This window comes from Lycorma delicatula, chromosome 1 (assembly GCF_047948215.1).
Source record: "Lycorma delicatula isolate Av1 chromosome 1, ASM4794821v1, whole genome shotgun sequence".
Classification (NCBI taxonomy): domain Eukaryota; kingdom Metazoa; phylum Arthropoda; class Insecta; order Hemiptera; family Fulgoridae; genus Lycorma; species Lycorma delicatula.
In genome coordinates, this window is record NC_134455.1 from 382,138,005 (window position 1) to 382,157,508 (window position 19,504).

A 19,504-nucleotide genomic window follows, 5' to 3' on the forward strand; every position below is an offset into this window, starting at 1 on the left:
TGGTCGAACTGAAACTGTACATGACGACTACACTTCATTTTTCATTTACACTCATACATATCATCCTCATTCATCCTTTGAAGTATTATCTGAACGGTAATTACCGGAGGCTAAACAGGAAAAAAAAGAAGAATGAATATTCTATTTTATTTTATCAAAAATCTTTTTGAAATAAAAATTTCAGCAATGTAATAATAATTAAAAAGAAAATGAAAAATTTTATTGAGCGTAAACTAAGATCAAAGGTTGGTATTTTTACTGTTTTTATGAAGCGAGTAATTAAGCTTCAAAATAATCTTTAATTTATAACATAGTTTTTTTTTTTAGTTGTTTATCAGTAGAAATTTTGAACTAACTAAATTTTTCCCAATGACGTTTTATATGTTTAATTTACATACATACCCACCGAGTTGATATAGTGGTGAACGCGCCTTCATAAATCAGCTGATTTCGAAGTCAAGAGCTCTAAGGTTCAAATCCTAGTAACGGCAGTTACTTTTATACGGATTTTAATACTAGATCGTGGATACCGGTGTTCTTTAGTGGTTGGGTTTCAATTAACCACACATCTCATAAATGGTCGACCTGAGACTGTACAAGAGTGCACTTCATTTACACTCATACATATCATCCTCATTTATCCCTGAAGTGATCCGGATGGTGGTTCCAGAAGCTAAACTGAAAAAGAAAAAAAAATACACACTTATAGGAAACTTATCATGGGAATTTAATATTATAAGTTAATAAAGAAAACATATAGATCATGTAACATGATAAGACAGACTGAAATCTATCCTGGAAATGTTTACTTATACATATACACACATCCAACTGACGGTACACCACATACTTTTTAAGTGTGTCTATTATGCTGCATTACGTCTGAAATTTAAATTTGGGGCTAACATCAGAAATATTTTAGAAAACGAGACGACTATGTTGTCCAATGTCTTACTGTTTTTTAAGGCGCAGTTTTGCTGTTTAAAATTAAATTTTTAATATTTTTTTTTTTTTTATTTTAGTATGCGGAATAAGCGTTTTATATCAGTTAAATTTTTAAGTTAATTTTTACTTTCTTACAATAATAATTTTATGTCCGAGCGCTGATGACATTTCGTTTTGCACCCAAGGAATAGAACATACACACGAATGGGTGCACCAAAGGGTATAGAATAATAATAAGACATTATCGATAATTAATTAATTCTCCTAACCAAATTCCTAAATTAATAGTACGAAATGATGTGTAAATTTACTAGATGATAAGGGACACTGTGCCTACGCCAATGTGTGTAACAGTATGCTCACTTGGTATTGGTCAGTGCTAAGACTTTAGCCTTTAGTGTTTATTATATTCTCTACATTTCTAACTTCTTTTAATTTGAGCTTCTTAGCTACAAATCAGACAATCAAAAGATCAGCTATTATACTAAACTAACATCGTTATAAGGATAAACTTAAATTCTTTGAAAAAAATTGATCCATTACTTAAAAGAGAAAGAATTTTCCTTTCTCTTGTTTTATAATAAAATATGTTACATAATCTATTACTAAAGCTTATAAATTATATTTTTATAATAAAAAGGTCATGCCCAGAACAAATTTTTAACCTGAAAACTATTCTCAAAATACGAGCCCTAAAACAGAAACCCCTAGTATACACATTTGTAGACTTCAAAAAGGCCTATGATTCGATAGATAGGTCCTCATTATTCCAAATTTTGGAAGAAATGGGACTAGATCCTAAAACCCGAGAGCAAAACAAACACTAACTAACACAAAGTCTAAAGTTAAACTTATGGGAGAAATCTCAAAACCCTTCGACATTCATACAGGTGTGAGACAGGGTGATGGACTTTCTCCGATGTTGTTTAATATTGTCTTTGACAAGGTTATGGAAGAATGGGAGAAGTAACTTAAGGAATGTGAGTTTTGGAAACCAATCCGGCTGGGCTTTCCCAAAAACAACCTCTACACACCATATCTCGCATTTGCGGATGATCTGGAAATATAGACCGATGATGAGGAGATTACTGTCAAACAGTTCGAGATACTTAAAGAAAATGCAGAAAAAGTGGGACTGCAGATCTCATTCGAGAAAACTAAATTCTTATGTACAAAGACAAATATTACAAGTCTGAAAACTAATATGGTAAAATCGATAGGGTCCCATACTTTAAATACCTCGATCAATTCATCGAACCAACAGGCCTTGAAAAAATCTCACAACAAAATCATCTCCAAAAAGTCAAAAAAGCTCTAGGGTTAGTTCACAACATCTACAACAAAAATTGTATGTCAAGACAGACTAAACTCCGGCATTACAACACAGTTATAAAACCAGCAGTCCTTTACGCCAGTGAAACTTTGACACTTAACAGAAAACATGAACTTGAAGAAATTAAAATGTAGAAAGTAAATCATTCGGAAAATCCTAGGAGCAAAATATACCCAAGATGGTTGTAGACTACAATCAGTCAAAACAACAGAAAAGTATTCAAACATCGAAATTGACATTAAGAAAAGACTAATGAAATTCTTTGGTCATCTCAAAAGACTACCAGAAAATGATTGACAAAAAGGGTAATAGAATATGTAACCTCGCTCAATAATTCAACACCTTGGATGGACAAACTTCGAAAGGATCTAAAAAACGCTAACATAAGTCCAAGAGACATTTTAGAAAGAGACACCTTCAGATACAAACTAAACAAATGGGAAGTTACATTGGAGCAACCAAAACAAAAACAGTATAGACCAAAGTGGTCAGAAGAGCGTAAACAAGCTTTCTCGGAAAGAATGAAAACTTATTAAAGCAACAAGAAGAACCGAAAGGAAAGTTGTGTTATTTTCTTATCGTTTTCCATTTAGTGGGAGAATTAGAAAATAATAATAATGTACAGATATAATAAACATTGATTCTGAAAGAGTAAATTCAACTTCATAGACCAGTGAATGAGTTGATAAAATTGTTTTAATTCTAGTTCTATTTCTCTCTTCGGTATCTGTATTTTTTAATTAATTTTTTTTTTTTTTTTACTTAATACTATATTTAAACTTGAAGTTAAATTAAAATGAAAGAGAACTACTCGTGTGAGGAAAAAGCACTTGACGTTTTATTTCAAATCCCATTAAATCAGCTCACTAACTCAATAAAGACGCTGATATCAATGTGAATTGTTAACTTCATCAGAAACTCGTTATAAGTTCCGGGTTAAACTAACAACAATTGTTATATTTAATTATAAATCCTAATGAAACGAAAAGAGGAAGATTATATAGTAAAAGCAAAACTGTTATAAATACAATCTTAGAATATTAAAAATGTATTACTTTAGCCTAAATTAAATTAATCTTGTAGCGCCTCATTTTGTTTGGCCTTGCTATTTTTAACATCTTTTATTAATTTTTAATAATTTTACTTATATTTTAATAATTTTAACTTTTAGTCAAGAAATATAAATAAGAATGATATTATTTTTGAATAAAAATTAGTTCAAAAAACTTTTGTTTCCATTAACATTTTTAAATGCTTTTAACTTCTGAATCCATAGATCGATTTCTAAAACCCAAGGAAGCACGTCCTTATGATGTTATTCATTTGCCCATTAAGCGGTAACAATTTGAAATTTGTAATTTTTTAAATTTGCATTCTTTTATTGGAAGAGAAACAAAGAGATTATTATTAATTTGACGTTATTAATACATAATAAAATTCGTTTTTAATACCTTATCTCTTTTAAATTTTATTAACCACATACAATTAAGATTTTAGTTACATTTTATTAAAATTATGACATTTTAAAACCTAAATTTATCAATAAATACTGGTCCGATCCATTGCATTTTTTTTTCTTGGAATATTATGTAGTTTAATTTTTTTTCCTTCCATTCAGTTTTAATTGTTTTCAAAATTTTTAATGTTATAAAATTGTTCTAATTAGATAGAAATTTTTATAAAGCATTTGTTTATTATCTTATCAATAGAGTAATAAGGTCCTATAATCTGATATCTGACTCATCGATTAGTCATAAACTTTATAATTTACCATTATTTTATCATGGTTACCGTTAGCATTTTAAATCATCCATAACGATAATTATTATATAACTTCAGTAAATCTATTTCTCACCAACTTCTATCTATACAATGTTAATTTTATTTTAAATTAACTACTCCAGTTTCATGAGCCTAATCAGCTGGCCATCCTCAGGGAAGTTGCATTGGGCTAAATTGTGCCCCGGCATTGATATAAGCAAGTTCGTAAAAGTTATGCCCCAGATTTCATGTAAGGAGGTTGTGAGTGCAATATAAAGAGGGTAAGAGATATGAAGTCCAACCACAGCTTTAACCCACCGGGTTGGTCTAGTGGTGAACGCGTCTTCTCAAATCAGCTGATTTGGAAGTCGAGAGTTTCAGCGTTCAAATCTTAGTAAATTCAGTTATTTTTACACAGATTTGAATACTAGATCGTGGATACCGGTGTTCTTTGGTGGTTGGGTTTCAATTAACCAAACATCTCAGGAATGTTCGAACTGAGAATATACAAGACAGCACTTCATTTACACTCATACATATCATCATTCTCATTCATCCTCTGAAGAATTATCTAAACGGTAGTTGCCGGAGGCTAAACAGGAAAAAGAAAAAAAAAGAACCACAGCTCGGAAATAATAATAACCAATAGGAATTCTCCGCTTCGATCTACAAACCTGTATAACGGGATAAATGTTTTTTCTTATTATAATCTTTTTAATGTTTTTTTATGATTAAATTTTTTATAGTATTAATATCAATTATTTTTTTCGTAATAAATTAAAATTATGTGTAATTTTTTTATGAATATTTCTTTCCACCTAGTCTTCTCCCAAAAGGAATTACACTTCCTTCTAAAACACTTCCTTCAATATCAGTACAACGATTTATTTATTTTTAACTAATTCGGTATTTTTTCAAAACTTTTTTTATAATTTTTCTTGTAACTAATGGAACATTAGAATCTACATTATTGTTTAAAAATTTACGGTGTTTGTATAACGTATTTAATCTTTTTTTTTTGTCTTCAGTCATTTGACTGGTTTGATGCAGCTCTCCAAGATTCCCTATCTAGTGCTAGTCGTTTCATTTCAGTATACCCTCTACATCCTACATCCCTAACAATTTGTTTTAAATATTCCAAACGTGGCCTGCCTACAAACTTTTTTCCTTCTACCTGTCCTTCCAATATTAAAGCGACTATTCCAGGATGCCTTAGTATGTGACCTATAAGTCTGTCTCTTCTTTTAACTATATTTTTCCAAATCCTTCTTTCTTCATCTATTTGCCGCAGTACCTCTTCATTTGTCACTTTATACACCCGTCTGATTTTTAACATTCTCCTGTAGCACCACATTTCAAAAGCTTCTAATCTTTTCTTCTCAAATACTCCGATCGTCCAAGCTTCACATCCATATGAAGCGACACTCCAAACAAATACTTTCAAAAATTTTTTCCTGACATTTAAATTAATTTTTGATGCAAACAAATTATATTTCTGACTGAAGGCTCGTTTCGCTTGTGCTATTCGGCATTTTATATCGCTCCTGCTTCATCCATCTTTAGTAATTCTACATCTCAAATAACAAAATTCTTCTACCTCTATAATCTTTTCTCCTCCTATTTTCACATTCAGTCTTTGTTATTTCTATTACATTTCATTACTTTTGTTTTGTACTTGTTTATTTTCATGCGATAGTTCTTGCGTAGGACTTCATCTATGCCGTTCATTGTTTTTTCTAAATCCTTTTTACTCTCGGCTAGAAATACTATATCATCAGCAAATCGTAGCGTCTTTATCTTTTCACCCTGTACTGTTACTCCGAATCTAAATTGTTCTTTAACATCATTAACTGCTAGTTCCATGTAAAGATTAAAAAGTAACGGAGATAGGGAACATCCTTGTCGGACTCCCTTTCTTATTACGGCTTCTTACTTATGTTGTTCAATTATTTAATCTATTGAATATAATTTTTTTTTTTTATTTGTTTAAATTATATTTGTTAAACTGCATCAAGTTAGAATGAATCTGTGAATTATTTTTAGAATATATATATATATATATATATATATATATATATACTTTTAAAAGAACATTTTTTCCTCAACTATTTCTGCAGAGAAAAGTACTTAATTAATATATTTTATACTCGATTTAAACACCCAAACCAAAGTTATGTATTTGAGTTTCTCTCTTTTTTATGTATGTATGTACGTATGTATGTATTTCTGTAGTTATAGAACGGCTGTACCGATCTTCATGAAAGAGATATTAAACAATTTTTCTTGCAAGTTATATAATAATTGATAATTTAAAAAAAATTACGAATAGTTGACAGCATTATTTCAAATTGTTGAAATATAAACAAATATCAAATAAAAATTTGTAAAAATAAGTTTTCAAAAGTATATTACTGTGTTCCGTGGCTATATTATATAAATATGAAAATATATAAAGATTTAAAATATTTTTTTTTCATAAATTTATTATCAGTTAATACACTAATAAATATTTCCTTTAATATAAAAAACCAACTTATAAGCAATCAATGATAAGTGGTAAAATAATTACGGAACCCGTAGAGTTATTTTAAAAATTACAAGAATCCTATGGCTTATTATTAATAATATTTCATAGTAGGCTTACAAGAAAACTAAAGAAAAGAACGCTTTTTTTGTTTTCATCAATGAATCAATCACATCATATTGACATATGATACATTAATATTTTCCTTTAACATTGGTACGACTTGTTCATCAAAATACAAATATTAATTAACTTTATAAGACCCACTATTATTCTGTTCACGATAGTTCAGGACGTATATTAAATATCATTACGTTCAATGTAAGAAACTGTAGTATTTCGTTTATCTCTCTTGTTTTGTACGTATTAAAGCCATAAAAATTACTTGGGGAAAGTAAAGCGACAAAGGGTTGAAACCCTTTATTCAAGAAGCAATGATTCAATGATTATTCCATTTATGCAATGATTCTATTAAGTAAGTGATTATTGTTTAATAAAAACGAAAATTAATTTGAAAGGTAATTTCAATGGATTCACAGGAAATTCTATAGAAAAGAAGTTCAAAAATGCACTAAAAATAGTCATAAATATGAAATTAAGTAACGTTACATGTCTTAATTACGCAATTTTTAAAAATATGTATTTTCGAATTTCCATGATTAACGTGCCAAACGCTTTACATATAACCTGTTTGAAATTTTGTTCAAAATAATTAAAAATAAAAACCTTTAATTTAATAAGTAAACTGTTAAAAGTCCCTACATCCTGATCCATGCCAACTAATCTCATCAGAAATCTTTTAGTTTAATCTCATAATGATTTCGGAAATATGCTGATGTAATTAATTTGATTTATCGTGTAATGAGACGATTTTTTGGTACTCCAGAATATTTTTTTGTAAATTTCAAACGGTTGTTTATTAATTTTTATTCCACCTGATAGGTCATAAAAATGCCAAAATTGTATCCATGTAACATGTATCATTCTTAAACAAATTTTTACGAACCACTCTTTTCTATTAAGAAATTGATATGTAACGATGTAATGGACATGTAACGATTTAAAAAAAGGAAAGCTGATTACAAATTTACTGAACTTTCCTAACTATCTGTAAGGTTAAATATCTACAACTGAATATTGAGCAACTGTGCACTTTGTGATAAACACTGTGTTCAGATTTATTATGTATTGTATTACACAAGTAATAGTAATAAAGTTTTTAGAGTAAAGATCCATAACTTATTATAAACTTTTTTTAGTACGAGATTTTTTTGTTATTTTAACTATTTTTATTCAATTCTTCACAGTTTTTAGCAACTAAAATAAATTACATGAGTTCATTTTTATAACTTCAATGTTTGTTTTTTTTTTGGGTGGGATGAGAAGTTGAAAAAATTAAAAATTTTATTGTTTAAAATAGAAAACTCAATTTCTAAAATATTCAAATATTGAATGAAAATTTATACGTACATAAAAGATGTTTGATTTAAAAAAAACTCTTTTTAATAAAGTTTTTTTACGAGTATTTTATACCATATTAAATATTTGTTTAAAGTAAATTTGTTTTTCATACGTTTAAATTTATTCTGAATTTTTAATGAAAATTAGTTATATTTACGATCTTGATGTAAAATAATTTTAATCAAGTATAAAATTATTTCCGTTCCATTTAGAAATAATTCTAATTATTATTTATGTATAAAAAAATGAAATTAAAAAAATTATTTACGCTTCTAAGTCTTTAAAAAATTATTATACCTCTAATGATAAAACTTTTTTTTTTTTTTAACTGAATTTTTACGGGCATCGACTGCTAAGGTCATTAGCCCTCGTCACATTCTTTAAAAGAAATTACTATCACCATCTGGATCGTCATATGTAAGGGTGTAAAGGGCCCTTACATTTTATTTAAAAACACAAACTTCACAATAAACATTAAGACATAAAATACAAGGACAATCACAAACACTTACGGGGTGTAAAGGGCCCCAATATTAAAATTTGAGATAAGGTTCTCAAAAGACCATGAAATTAAAATTTCAACTTATCAATATTCATTATCAATATATCATTTCTTTCTTTGTATATATATAAAACTTTCGCTTAGAGATTCTTTTATCACAGCTTTAAACTTTCATTTTATAGACTTTTAAGAAGTCCACTGGCGTGTAAAAATGCAACTATATTTTCTTCATTTCCATTATCCAGATCAGCACTAATATTATTTCTAAGACGGAACCTCTTTCTGAGGTCCTCATATATGGTACACTCTTCTATTAGACGTTTGATTGTCAGTGTTTTATTACAAACACCGCACATTGGTCTCACTTTGCCGGTTAACAAATATAAATTTGTTAATCGCGTGTGACCGATTCTAAGTCTGGTCACCGCTACTTGTTCACAGCGAGTCAACTTAAAGTCGCTTTTCCATTTATAAGGAGAAGTTTTTACCGAGTTTAATTTTGTATTTAAACTCCTCCATTCAGCATTCCACTTGTTTTGTGTAAAACTAAACAACATTTTACTGATTAAGGTTAACTTTTTAAATAAATTAAAAACTATATACATATTATTTTTTAAAAAATATTAAATATAACACACACACACACACACACACACACACACACACACACACACACACACACACACACACACACACATATATATATATATATATATATATATATACACACACACAAACACATCACACACACTCTCTCTCTCTCTCTCTCTCTGTGTGTGTGTGTGTGTGTGTGTGTGTGTGAGATAATCATATATGTTTTAATTCCCTAATTGTAAAATTATTTTTAAATATATTTTTTTCATAAAATTAGTCGACTTGGATATTTAGTAATTTCATTTGCATAATTTTCTAATACTTTGATCGAATCGAAATTTGGTTTAATCGATTGGATCCTAAAATTTTATTAAAAAATTTCCCTTTTTACAAAAGTATTCCTGTAAATTTTCAGAAATTTATTTATCTTTAATCATTATGAAGTTAGTTATTAATCTTCAAAAGTGTAGGATAATATATGTCACATAAATGAATGAAATAACTCATGACTAAATACGACAATCCTTGTAGATCTTTGCAGTTTCTGTCATCCAACAAATGACATCGCTTTAAGATCAGTTAACGCGAAACGTGAGGAAATGAAAATAACCTTAACAATAACATATAACTGCAGATGAAACCGGGTTAATTATTCAGTAAATGCCATATCATACCAGGATAATGAAAATGAGATGGAAAATTCTCTCTCATACTTTCTCTTTGTCTCTTAAAAGTGAGCATTATGTGAAGGCAAAGGCAGCAAAATAATTTTTGGAAACATTTAAGAAACAGTACAAAGTTATTTACTTAAAATAAATCTGATGGACTATTATACCGAGAAGTTAGGAAGTTAATGACTGATTTTTTATTAAAAAACTTAAAAAATTGAACATTAAATAAATAAAATTACACGCATAAGATTTCTTTTTAGAGTTTATTTTTCATTTTTGAGGCGAGGTAATCACAGAAAACACAAAAAATGAAGCAAAAGGAGGTAAAATAATAACTAGTTTTTATTTTTCTGTTCCAGAAGGAAAGATAATAAAATGATTGATGAAGTTTATCTCTTCAGAAAAACTGAAAATTATTCTTTCAACAACTTATCATCCTGAATAAAATATGTACAAAAATATTACATGTACAAGGATATAATAGTAATAATAAATATAATAATAATGATAATCAGAAGCAAGTGTTGAGAGAAAAAATCTAAATCGGTAATGAATGTGAAAAAAATAAATCTAAAAGTAAAGTTTTTATGTGAAATGGCCTACTTAGTAATTTGCAAATATCACGTTCGTTCTAGCTTCGATTCTCTTCTTACATGCATCTCATTTTGTCAACATGGCTTCGTTTTTTCTCATCTGTCCAATTTCTCTGTAAATTATTCTGTGATAGTTATCTCTATCCCAACAGTCCTCTTCTTTCAACCCTGTCTTTTGGAGGTCATCTTCCATCTGTTTCCTTCTGAATCAGATGAAAGAGGATTTGCTTTTCATGTTCAAAAACATATTTTAATTTATTAATTTTGCATTAATATATAATTTTCCATGAAGAAAGGGAGTCCGACAAGGATGTTCCCTATCTCCGTTACTTTTTAATCTTTACATGGAACTAGCAGTTAATGATGTTAAAGAACAATTTAGATTCGGAGTAACAGTACAAGGTGAAAAGATAAAGACGCTACGATTTGCTGATGATATAGTAATTCTAGCCGAGAGTAAAAAGGATTTAGAAGAAACAATGAACGGCATAGATGAAGTCCAACGCAAGAACTATCGCATGAAAATAAACAAGAACAAAATAAAAGTAATGAAATGTAGTAGAAATAATAAAGATGGACCGCTGAATGTGAAAATAGGAGGAGAAAAGATTATGGAGGTAGAAGAATTTTGTTATTTGGGAAGTAGAATTACTAAAGATGGACAAAGCAGGAGCGATATAAAATGCCGAATAACACAAGCTATACGAGCCTTCAGTAAGAAATATAATTTGTTTACATCAAAAACTAATTTAAATGTCAGGAAAAGATTTTTGAAAGTATATGTTTGGAGTGTCGCTTTATATGGAAGTGAAACTTGGACGATCGGAGTATCTGAGAAGGAAAGATTAGAACCTTTTGAAATGTGGTGCTATAGGAGAATGTTAAAAATCAGATGGGTGGATAAAGTGACAAATGAAGAGGTATTGCGGCAAACAGATGAAGAAAGAAGCATTTGGAAAAATATAGTTAAAAGAAGAGACAGACTTATAGGCCACATACTAAGGCATCCTGGAATAGTCGCTTTAATATTGGAAGGACAGGTAGAAGGGAAAAATTGTGTAGGCAGGCCACGTTTGGAATATGTAAAACAAATTGTTAGGGTTGTAGGATGTAGAGGGTATACTGAAATGAAACGACTAGCACTAGATAGGGAATCTTGGAGAGCTGCATCAAACCAGTCAAATGAGTGAAGACAAAAAAAAAGCATTAATATATATTTATGTTAAGAAATATGCTGAAAGTAATTAATAAAATGAGAAAAGGCACAAATGAGATGTACAAACAGACCACCAAGGGACAGAATAAAAAAAAATTGGAAATTTGTTTAATGAATTTAGCACTCTCTTCTTTTTCTTTTTTTTCTGTTTAGCCTATTGAATCGCCGTTAGGTATTAAAAGTGAGTGATTTAATTAGTTCTTATCTCAAAATTGTGGTAGTTAGCAAAGTAAAGCCTTTTATAATTTTTCAGGCGTAAGTTACTTCAAAGTCCTTTTTCTCCTTTTCCTTTCATTCAGCCACTTTACCCACCCATCTACAATTTTTAACATTTTCCTATAGCACCACATTTCAAAAACTTCTCATCATTTCTTCTCCGGTACTTCTTCCATGCAAAGCTGCGCTCCAAACATATACTTTCAAAAAGGCTTTCCTGTTGTTTAAATAAATTTTTAATGTAAGCAAGTTATATTTCTGACTTAATGCTCGTTTCACCTGTGTTATTAGGCATTTTATATGGCTCCTGCTTCATCCATCATTAGTAATTTTACATCCCAAACAACAAAATTTTCCTACCTCTATAGACTTTTCTCGTCCTATCTTTATATCCAGAGGCCCATCTGCTTCATTTCTACTACATTTCATTACTTTTTTTGTTCTTGTTTATTTTCATGTGGTGGTTCTTGCGTAGGACTCTACTATTCATTTTTTCTTCTAAATCTTTTTTATTTTCAGATAGAATTAATTACTATATCATCACTAAATCGTAGCATCTTTATCTTTTCACGTTACACATTTACTCCGGATCTAAACTGCTCTTTAACATCATTATCTCCTAGTTCTATGTAAAGTTTAAAAGGTAACGGGGTTACGGAACATCCTTGTCTGATTCCCTTTTACTTTTCTTCTTTCTTACGCTCTTTGATTATTCCTGTTTAAGTTTGATTCCTGTCAGTGTTAGCAATTGTTCTTCTAGATCTATACTTGAACCCTAAGCTTTTAAAAATGAGAACATTCTATTCCAGTCTACGGTATCATATGCCTTTTCTAAGTTTATAAATGGCTTGTATAGTGGTTTGTTTTTCTTTAACCTTCCTTCTACAACAGTCTGAGCGCTAAACTCGCTTCCCTTGTCCCTATACTTTTCCTGAAAACAATTGGTCTTCTCCTAACACTTCTTCCACTCTCCTTTCAATTCTTCTATAAAGAATTCTAGTAAAACATTTTGATGTTTGAGTAGCTAATTATACTGGATTGTTCACATTAATCTACTCCTGCTTTCTTTGGTATCATGATAATAACACTTTTTGTAGTTTGATGGAACTTCCCCTTTTTCGTAAATATTACACACCATTTTGTATAATCTATCTATCGCTTTCTCACCTGCACTGCGCAGTAATTCTGCAGATATCCCGTCTATACCAGGAGTCTTTCTCTCATTCAAATCCTTCAATGCTCTATTAAATTCAGATCTCAGTATTGTATCTATCTCTCTTTTCATCCTCTTCAACTTCTTCTTCTTCTTCTCCTATAATACCGGTTTCTAATTCATTTCCTCCGAATAATAATATATTCCACCCAACTATATACCTGAGAAAACGAAATATAGAATCCAACGTTTTAGAATTATTAAAACTGCATTTTAACTACTCCTAAAAGGATGAATTACGTAAGATTTGATTTAATAATTCTCATGTATAATCGTTGATAAGCCAAACTAATATTTTACCACAACTCCTAATTACGAAATTCTGTCAAAATTTATTTCATATTTCCTTTTTAGAAATCCTCAATAGACTGAGACCGAAAAAAGGAATTTTAAATTTCATTTCTAAATCTCAAAAAAGTGGGAACATTTATTTAATCTATACGTGAAAGATAAAACTTTAACTTGAAAGAGCTATTCATACAATCCGTCTAGATTTCATTCTTAATTTGTCCTTGGTATATAAATTTCATATTAATTTTTTGTTCAAAAACTTTTCTTCATCTATAAATGAATTCAATTTATATTCGGGTGATGTTTTAGTACTTTAGATAAAATTCGACAAATGAGATTTCCCTTTTTGTATTTTGTTTCTTTTTTAAGAAAAAGATATCTACTATTGAAACATTTTGCTGCCAAATAATATAATTTTTTTTTGTTATTTTCTAATTAATATAGCAGACAGAATATTTTCCTATTCAAATTCAACTTCAGATCTTGGTCAAATAAGTATTTTTTTCTGATTTACAATGGAATTTTGTATATTTTTTTCTTAAAGTAACTTATTGTTTTCGAATCTTTAAAGAATTTCAATATTGTAGTTACTGAATATTATCCACCCTTTATTGCTACATACGAGTACGTCCATACGGATTTTAATATCGTCTTGTGTCTTATATTTTTCCAGTTCATACAAAGTTTTGACCTGATTTCAAGAAAACAATATATCAAATAGATACTTAAACGGACTTTCTTCTGTTCCATATAAAATGGGCGTTTATCTATCTTTTAACGGTTATTTACAATTTAATACAAGATTTAAAATTGATTTCATTTTGAAACGAGATTTATAATTTTAAATACTAGCATTTGTTTACGGTATTATACGAGTGTACTTATAATATAAAATGTTATATGTTATGTTATGTTGAGTGTATTTCAATATAAAATTTAAAGTCCTTGAAACAATAGTGTTAAAATTAAATACAATGTTTTATTTGGATTAAAATGATTGAATTGCAATATTAATGATGAAAATTGTTTTATTCTGTTTGTTGAACATATACTTTTTTATTAATTTACTTAACTTCTCATCTCAAGTATAACACATAAATCATACAAATTCTTTCAAGTTTATTTGCTAAAACAAATGGAGATAGTAATAAAGAACATAATAAAACTGAAGATAATTAATTTTTTTTTATTACACATTTTACGACGTTTTGTTAGTTTGAACTGGTGTGTAATATTTATGAAAATGGGGAATTTCCATCAGACTTCAAAAAAAGTGTTATAGTTATGATACCAAAGAAAGCAGGGGCAGATAAATGTGAAGAATACAGAACAATTAGTTTAACTAGTCATGCATCAAAAATCTTAACTAGAATTTTATACAGAAGAATTGAGAGGAGAGTGGAAGAAGTGTTAGGAGAAGACCAATTTGGTTTCAGGAAAAGTATAGGGACAAGGGAAGCAATTTTAGGCCTCAGATTAATAGTAGAAGGAAGATTAAAGAAAAACAAATCAACATACTTGGCGTTTATAGACCTAGAAAAGGCTTTCGATAACGTAGACTGGAATAAAATGTTCAACATTTAAAAAAAATTTGGGGTTCAAATACAGAGATAGAAGAACAATTGCTAACATGTACAGGAACCAAACAGCAACAATAACAATTGAAGAACATAAGAAAGAAGCCCTAATAAGAAAGGGAGTCCGACAAGGATGTTCCCTATCGCCGTTACTTTTTAATCTTTACATGGAACTAGCAGTTAATGAGGTTAAAGAACAATTTAGATTCGGAGTAACAGTACAAGGTGAAAAGATAAAGATGCTACGATTTGCTGATGATATAGTAATTCTAGCCGAGAGTAAAAAGGATTTAGAAGAAACAATGAACGGTATAGATGAAGTCCTACGCAAAAACTATCGCATGAAAATAAACAAGAACAAAACAAAAGTAATGAAATGTAGTAGAAATAACAAAGATGGACCACTGAATGTGAAAATAGGAGGAGAAAAGATTATGGAGGTAGAAGAATTTTGTTATTTGGGAAGTAAAATTACTAAAGATGGACGAAGCAGGAGCGATATAAAATGCCGAATAGCACAAGCTAAACGAGCCTTCAGTAAGAAATATAATTTGTTTACATCAAAAATTAATTTAAATGTCAGGAAAAGATTTTTGAAAGTGTATGTTTGGAGTGTCGCTTTATATGGAAGTGAAACTTGGACAATCGGAGTATCTGAGAAAAAAAGATTAGAAGCTTTTGAAATGTGGTGCTATAGGAGAATGTTAAAAATCAGATGGGTGGATAAAGTGACAAATGAAGAGGTATTGCGGCAAATAGGTGAAGAAAGTAGCATTTGGAAAAATATAGCTAAAAGAAGAGACAGACTTATAGGCCACATACTAAGGCATCCTGGAATAGTCGCTTTAATATTGGAAGGACAGGTAGAAGGGAAAAATTGTGTAGGCAGGCCACGTTTGGAGTATGTAAAACAAATTGTTGGGGATGTAGGATGTAGAGGGTATACTGAAATGAAACGACTAGCACTAGATAGGGAATCATGGAGAGCTGCATCAAACCAGTCAAATGACTGAAGACAAAAAAAAAAAAAATTAGTTTGAAATAAATTCCGAAAAATTGATTTTTTCATCCCAAACGGGGGTTCCATTCTCCCTGTAGTTGAACCTTTTGACATTTTTATAATTAAAATACTCTTGAATGCAAATAAAAATATTTTTTTCTTTAATAATATTCCTAAGAATTTATAATTCTTTTACATAATACGAGAAAGAATTTCTTGAATTACAAAAATATAATTTATTCTCAGAAGTGGTATTCTACTTAAAAGAATCGATATAATAAGAATTTAAGTGAAGCAATTTAGTTAATTTTCATTGAAAAATGTTTTTAATTTTATCAGCCTTCAGGAAAATTTTACTTGTCTGCTTATATTTTAACTAGCACATTGAAATTAAGAAAAGGCTTGAAATATTAAGACGTAATTTGTGCTCTCATTATGTGCTCGATTTTTTTCAATAATCTTCTATAAGAACAATTATTAGCCAATTTAAATAAAGGTTTTGTTATCTGAAAAATTAAATAAACTTGTTTAATTTAAGTAACCAGGAAGCAGAATAATGACTAAATTCTAAATTAAGACTAAATTAAATTTAAAAATTTTTTTTATTTTTCTTTAAAAAAAAATTATTTCTATTATTTCTAAATTTGAGAGTAAAATTAAACAAATACCAGTTTTCAAAAATAAAAACTAATGTATCAGTTTTATTTTTAATACGACTTTAGTTATTTTTACTTTTTTCAGGAAAAAATCAAATTTTCTAATTTTACATTTCTAAATTTGTGAATAATAAAAATTATTCTAATAATTTAACAAATATTTTACAATATTTACGTGTAAATGTGTACCCGTGTGTTCGTTTAATTGGTTTTTTAATAATATTTGATTGTTTAACTATGTGAAATATGTTGCACTAGTCGCGATGTACCTTTCTCGATTAATTTCAAGCATAACTCCATTCATATCATCATAAACAATTGAGAGTGTTTTTACTTTATTTTCTAACGCATTTTATTTCCTAGGTTATAATTATCTTTAAAATAATAAAGGAAACTAAGAAAGGTGAACCTTTTACGGGCTTTATTTAATATAACTTAATTTTTTGGCTGTGTAAAATTAGAGCAAAAAAGATTCAACATAGGTCATATTAACTACCTAATAATTATTCTTTCTCATTATCCACAGTTTTCCGTTTGTTATGTTTTTAAATTAATACCTATTTTCGTCGTGGATAAATATTGTTAATTTAGTAATAAATATACTGAAGTATTCAATCTAATAAAGTGGAAGAATTTTTTTATTACCCACTTGACTAGAGTGCTATAATTCATCCCTTTCTGTTTTGCCCTAAATATTTAACATAGCTGAAATATCCTACATCCTCAAATATATGTTTATTATTAAAGACTAAATTTCATTTTTCTCTTTTTTCTCTTAAGATCACTTAACGTTGAGTTTTATATTTTTCCCCCTACATTCCCGGACCGGATCTGCAGTCAAGCATGACGCAGTCCAGGGACGTGTCCTTGAGACTCTAATGGGCCTCCCCGCCTGCCAGCAGTAGGTTCGGCATGGCAAATCGGCCAGCCGGTTCTGGATCTTTTTATTTTAATTTGCTAGCCTGATTTTTATCTACCCATTTATTTTTAACAACCTCTTCACTCTGCAAAGTTTGCTCTTCTTTTTATATTTTGTTTTTCCCATTTTCCATGTTTCACAATCATGAAGCTAGATAACATCACCCAGATTTTTCAAAAAGGTTCTTTGATTTTTATTATATACTACAGTGCGTTCTAAAAGTTGCTTTGCACTGGAATTATAAAAATGTAATGACGAAACTTTCTTACTTATTAGTTTGTATTTTTATTTCATTATTTTATAGAAACGAATATTTTAGTAACAGGAATAGTTTATAAAAGATGTTGAAAATGGCCTCTTCTAACATCAATACAACATTGTACATGTTTCAATTTGTTTTGAAACACTTTAACCATCTAATGTTTCGTATATATGCCGTGATATCGGTTTTTAATTCGTCAATCATACCTAGTCTGTTGCGAAAACTGCTTTTTTCGCTGCCCCCCGTAGAAATTAATCTTTAGGAGTTATATCAGGGGACAGTACAGGCCACAAACCCCTCAAATGATTAGTTCACCAAAGGCATTTCGTAAAAAGAGTCACTGACTTGCTAGATGCGCTATCTTTTTGGAACCGACCTTGATCAATTTCCACTTGTGCTAACTGACTAATAAAGTTTGTTAAAACAGCAAAATAACGATCACTATTAACTCCAATCTTCAAAAAAGATTGGAATTACAATGCTCGTTCTTTTCAAACCGACTCAGACTCCAGTTTTTGCTTCTTGTAAAGATTGTTCCTGTAATTCACGGGGGTAAGTTGTCAACCTCAATCATACCTAGTCTGTTGCGACAACTGCTTTTTTCGCTGCCCCCCCGTAGAAATTAATCTTTAGGAGTTATATCAGGGGTCAGTACAGGCCACAAACCCCTCAAATGATTAGTTCACCAAAGGCATTTCGTAAAAAGAGTCACTGACTTGCTAGATGCGCTATCTTTTTGGAACCGACCTTGATCAATTTCCACTTGTGCTAACTGACTAATAAAGTTTGTTAAAACAGCAAAATAACGATCACTATTAACTCCAATCTTCAAAAAAGATTGGAATTACAATGCTCGTTCTTTTCAAACCGACTCAGACTCCAGTTTTTGCTTCTTGTAAAGATTGTTCCTGTAATTCACGGGGGTAAGTTGTCAACCTCAATCATACCTAGTCTGTTGCGACAACTGCTTTTTTCGCTGCCCCCCGTAGAAATTAATCTTTAGGAGTTATATCAGGGGACAGTACAGGCCACAAACCCCTCAAATGATTAGTTCACCAAAGGCATTTCGTAAAAAGAGTCACTGACTTGCTAGATGCGCTATCTTTTTGGAACCGACCTTGATCAATTTCCACTTGTGCTAACTGACTAATAAAGTTTGTTAAAACAGCAAAATAACGATCACTATTAACTCCAATCTTCAAAAAAGATTGGAATTACAATGCTCGTTCTTTTCAAACCGACTCAGACTCCAGTTTTTGCTTCTTGTAAAGATTGTTCCTGTAATTCACGGGGGTAAGTTGTCAACCTCAATCATACCTAGTCTGTTGCGACAACTGCTTTTTTCGCTGCCCCCCCGTAGAAATTAATCTTTAGGAGTTATATCAGGGGTCAGTACAGGCCACAAACCCCTCAAATGATTAGTTCACCAAAGGCATTTCGTAAAAAGAGTCACTGACTTGCTAGATGCGCTATCTTTTTGGAACCGACCTTGATCAATTTCCACTTGTGCTAACTGACTAATAAAGTTTGTTAAAACAGCAAAATAACGATCACTATTAACTCCAATCTTCAAAAAAGATTGGAATTACAATGCTCGTTCTTTTCAAACCGACTCAGACTCCAGTTTTTGCTTCTTGTAAAGATTGTTCCTGTAATTCACGGGGGTAAGTTGTCAACCTCAATCATACCTAGTCTGTTGCGACAACTGCTTTTTTCGCTGCCCCCCCGTAGAAATTAATCTTTAGGAGTTATATCAGGGGTCAGTACAGG